The sequence below is a fragment of the Oncorhynchus gorbuscha genome, linkage group LG05, assembly GCF_021184085.1.
Source record: "Oncorhynchus gorbuscha isolate QuinsamMale2020 ecotype Even-year linkage group LG05, OgorEven_v1.0, whole genome shotgun sequence".
Taxonomy (NCBI): domain Eukaryota; kingdom Metazoa; phylum Chordata; class Actinopteri; order Salmoniformes; family Salmonidae; genus Oncorhynchus; species Oncorhynchus gorbuscha.
This window is the reverse complement of record NC_060177.1, coordinates 89,338,804-89,344,371: the sequence shown is the minus strand read 5'-3', so window position 1 is coordinate 89,344,371 and position 5,568 is coordinate 89,338,804.

The window sequence follows — 5,568 nt, the reverse complement described above, 5'->3', positions numbered from 1 at the left end:
CTGGGAGGACATCAGACTGGGAAGACATCAGACTGGGAGGACATCAGACTGGGAAGACATCAGACTGGGAGGGCCTCAGACACATCAGACTGGGAGGGCATCAGACTGGGAGGGCATCAGGCTGGGAGGGCATCAGACACATCAGACTGGGAGGGCATCAGGCTGGGAGGGCATCAGACACATCAGACTGGGAGGGCATCAGGCTGGGAAGGCATCAGACACATCAGACTGGGAGGGCTTCAGACTGGGAGGGCATAAGACACATCAGACTGGGAGGGCATCAGGCTGGGAGGACATCAGACACATCAGACTGGGAGGGCATCAGGCTGGGAGGGCATCAGACACATCAGACTGGGAGGGCTTCAGACTGGGAGGGCATAAGACACATCAGACTGGGAGGGCATCAGACTGGGAGGGCATCAGGCTCGGAGGGCATCAGACTGGGAGGACATCAGACACATCAGACTGGGAGGACATCAGACTGGGAGGACATCAGACTGGGAGGACATCAGACACATCGGACTGTGAGGACATCAGACTGGGAGGACATCAGACTGGGAAGACATCAGACTGGGAGGACATCAGACTGGGAAGACATCAGACTGGGAGGGCCTCAGACACATCAGACTGGGAGGGCATCAGACTGGGAGGGCATCAGGCTGGGAGGGCATCAGACACATCAGACTGGGAGGGCATCAGACACATCAGACTGGGAGGGCATCAGGCTGGGAAGGCATCAGACACATCAGACTGGGAGGGCTTCAGACTGGGAGGGCATAAGACACATCAGACTGGGAGGGCATCAGGCTGGGAGGACATCAGACACATCAGACTGGGAGGGCATCAGGCTGGGAGGGCATCAGACACATCAGACTGGGAGGGCTTCAGACTGGGAGGGCATAAGACACATCAGACTGGGAGGGCATCAGACTGGGAGGGCATCAGGCTCGGAGGGCATCAGACTGGGAGGGCCTCAGACACATCAGACTGGGAGGGCATCAGGCTGGGAGGGCATCAGACTGGGAGGACATCAGACTGGGAGGACATCAGACTGGGAGGGCATCAGACTGGGAGGACCTGGGAGGACATCAGACTGGGAGGGCATCAGACTGGGAGGGCATCAGACTGGGAGGACATCAGACTGGGAGGACCTGGGAGGACATCAGACTGGGAGGACATCAGACTGGGAGGACCTGGGAGGGCATCAGGCTGGGAGGGCATCAGACTGGGAGGGCATCAGACTGGGAGGACATCATACTGGGAGGACCTTGGAGGACATCAGGCTGGGAGGGCATTAGGCTGGGAGGGCATCAGACTGGGAAGACATCAGACTGGGAGGGCCTCAGACACATCAGACTGGGAGGGCATCAGACTGGGAGGACATCAGGCTGGGAGGGCCTCAGACACATCAGACTGGGAGGGCATCAGGCTGGGAGGGCATCAGACACATCAGACTGGGAGGGCAACAGGCTGGGAGGGCATCAGACACATCAGACTGGGAGGGCTTCAGACTGGGAGGGCATCAGACACATCAGACTGGGAGGGCATCAGACTGTGAGGGCATCAGACTGGGAGGGCATCAGACTGGGAGGACATCAGACTGGGAGGACATCAGACTGGGAGGGCATCAGACTGGGAGGACATCAGACTGGGAGGACATCAGACTGGGAGGGCATCAGACTGGGAGGGCATCAGACTGGGAGGACATCAGACTGGGAGGACATCAGACTGGGAGGAACTGGGAGGGCATCAGGCTGGGAGGGCATCAGACTGGGAGGGCATCAGACTGGGAGGACATCATACTGGGAGGACCTTGGAGGACATCAGGCTGGGAGGGCATCAGACTGGGAGGGCATCAGACACATCAGACTGGGAGGGCTTCAGACTGGGAGGGCATCAGACACATCAGACTGGGAGGGCATCAGACTGTGAGGGCATCAGACTGGGAGGGCATCAGACTGGGAGGACATCAGACCGGGAGGACATCAGACTGGGAGGGCATCAGACTGGGAGGACATCAGACTGGGAGGACATCAGACTGGGAGGGCATCAGACTGGGAGGGCATCAGACTGGGAGGACATCAGACTGGGAGGACATCAGACTGGGAGGAACTGGGAGGGCATCAGGCTGGGAGGGCATCAGACTGGGAGGGCATCAGACTGGGAGGACATCATACTGGGAGGACCTTGGAGGACATCAGGCTGGGAGGGCATCAGACTGGGAGGGCATCAGACTGGGAAGACAACAGACTGGGAGGGCCTCAGACACATCAGACTGGGAGGGCATCAGACTGGGAGGACATCAGACTGGGAGGGCCTCAGACACATCAGACTGGGAGGGCATCAGACTGGGAGGGCATCAGGCTGGGAGGGCATCAGACACATCAGACTGGGAGGGCATCAGGCTGGGAGGGCATCAGACACATCAGACTGGGAGGGCATCAGGCTGGGAGGGCATCAGACACATCAGACTGGGAGGGCTTCAGACTGGGAGGGCATCAGACACATCAGACTGGGAGGGCATCAGACTGTGAGGGCATCAGACTGGGAGGGCATCAGACTGGGAGGACATCAGACTGGGAGGACATCAGACTGGGAGGGCATCAGACTGGGAGGACATCAGACTGGGAGGACATCAGACTGGGAGGGCATCAGACTGGGAGGGCATCAGACTGGGAGGACATCAGACTGGGAGGACATCAGACTGGGAGGAACTGGGAGGGCATCAGGCTGGGAGGGCATCAGACTGGGAGGGCATCAGACTGGGAGGACATCATACTGGGAGGACCTTGGAGGACATCAGGCTGGGAGGGCATCAGACTGGGAGGGCATCAGACTGGGAAGACAACAGACTGGGAGGGCCTCAGACACATCAGACTGGGAGGGCATCAGACTGGGAGGACATCAGACTGGGAGGGCCTCAGACACATCAGACTGGGAGGGCATCAGACTGGGAGGGCATCAGGCTGGGAGGGCATCAGACACATCAGACTGGGAGGGCATCAGGCTGGGAGGGCATCAGACACATCAGACTGGGAGGGCATCAGGCTGGGAGGGCATCAGACACATCAGACTGGGAGGGCTTCAGACTGGGAGGACATCAGACACATCAGACTGGGAGAACATCAGGCTGGGAGGGCATCAGACACATCAGACTGGGAGGGCATCAGGCTGGGAGGGCATCAGACACATCAGACTGGGAGGGCATCAGGCTGGGAGGGCATCAGACACATCAGACTGGGAGGGCTTCAGACTGGGAGGGCATCAGACACATCAGACTGGGAGGGCATCAGACTGGGAGGGCATCAGGCTCGGAGGGCATCAGACTGGGAGGGCCTCAGACACATCAGACTGGGAGGGCATCAGGCTGGGATGGCATCAGACTGGGAGGACATCAGACTGGGAGGACATCAGACTGGGAGGACATCAGACTGGGAGGACATCAGACTGGGAGGGCATCAGACTGGCAGGGCATCAGACTGGGAGGGCATCAGACTGGGAGGACATCAGACTGGGAGGACCTGGGAGGACATCAGACTGGGAGGACATCAGACTGGGAGGACCTGGGAGGGCATCAGGCTGGGAGGGCATCAGACTGGGAGGGCATCAGACTGGGAGGACATCATACTGGGAGGACCTTGGAGGACATCATGCTGGGAGGGCATTAGGCTGGGAGGGCATCAGACTGGGAAGACATCAGACTGGGAGGGCCTCAGACACATCAGACTGGGAGGGCATCAGACTGGGAGGACATCAGGCTGGGAGGGCCTCAGACACATCAGACTGGGAGGGCATCAGGCTGGGAGGGCATCAGACACATCAGACTGGGAGGGCATCAGGCTGGGAGGGCATCAGACTGGGAAGACATCAGACTGGGAGGGCCTCAGACACATCAGACTGGGAGGGCATCAGACTGGGAGGACATCAGGCTGGGAGGGCCTCAGACACATCAGACTGGGAGGGCATCAGGCTGGGAGGGCATCAGACACATCAGACTGGGAGGGCATCAGGCTGGGAGGGCATCAGACACATCAGACTGGGAGGGCATCAGGCTGGGAGGGCATCAGACACATCAGACTGGGAGGGCTTCAGACTGGGAGGGCATCAGACTGGGAGGGCATCAGACTGGGAGGGCATCAGACTGGGAGGACATCAGACTGGGAGGACATCAGACTGGGAGGACCTGGGAGGGCATCAGGCTGGGAGGGCATCAGACTGGGAGGGCATCAGACTGGGAGGACATCATACTGGGAGAACCTTGGAGGACATCAGGCTGGGAGGGCATTAGGCTGGGAGGGCATCAGACTGGGAAGACATCAGACTGGGAGGGCCTCAGACACATCAGACTGGGAGGGCATCAGGCTGGGAGGGCATCAGACACATCAGACTGGGAGGGCATCAGACTGGGAGGGCATCAGACTGGGAGGGCCTCAGACACATCAGACTGGGAGGGCATCAGGCTGGGAGGGCATCAGACTGGGAGGACATCAGACTAGGAGGGCATCAGACTGGGAGGACATCAGACTGGGAGGACATCAGACTGGGAGGACCTGGGAGGACATCAGACTGGGAGGACATCAGACTGGGAGGACCTGGGAGGGCATCAAACTGGGAGGACATCAGACTGGGAGGACATCAGACTGGGAGGACATCAGACTGGGAGGACCTGGGAGGACATCAGGCTGGGAGGGCATTAGGCTGGAAGGGCATCAGACTGGGAGGGCATCAGACTGGGAGGACATCAGACTGGGAGGACCTGGGAGGACATCAGGCTGGGAGTGCATTAGGCTGGGAGGGCATCAGACTGGGAGGACATCAGACTGGGAGGACCTGGGAGGACATCAGGTTGGGAGGACATCAGACTGGGAGGACATCAGACACTTCCCTGAAACATGTGGTACGTCCACTCATCTCACTTCGGCCTTTCGTTTGACCCACTCTGAGCCAAGTTAGAGCCCACCAGCCATTCTGGGACAAAGTAGATCCACTATTGACTCAAACCACAACACGCGTCACTCAATTCAGTGCTTCTCCGCATTCCATGTATCAGACAGTTATTTCAGTTATATTAAAACCAGGAAAATCTGGAAAGTTCCTGCTGATTACAGACCCATAAATGTAATAAATTGTGACAATAATATATATATATTTTTAAACTCATAAGCAACAGAATGGTTCAATTCTTCCCAGACTTGATTCGTATTAATCAAAGAGGGTTGATTAAAAATAGACCCTTACAACGGACACAAACAAAAGAAAATGACTCGGATTCTACAAGAACCAACATCTCTATAAGTATATGGAACAACCTCGCTTTTCAGAATTCAACGATAAATTGGCCCACATGGAAAACTAAAGGCATAGAAACCGTAAATTACCTGGTGATAGAAAAAAAAAATGTTTTAACCTTTATTTAACTAGGAAAGTCAGTTAAGAACAAATTCTTATTTTCAATGACGGCCTAGGAACAGTGGGTTAACTGCCTGTTCAGGGGCAGAACGACAGAGTTATACCTTGTCAGCTCGGGGGTTTGAACTTGCAGTATTATTTTCAAAAAAGCTCTTTTGG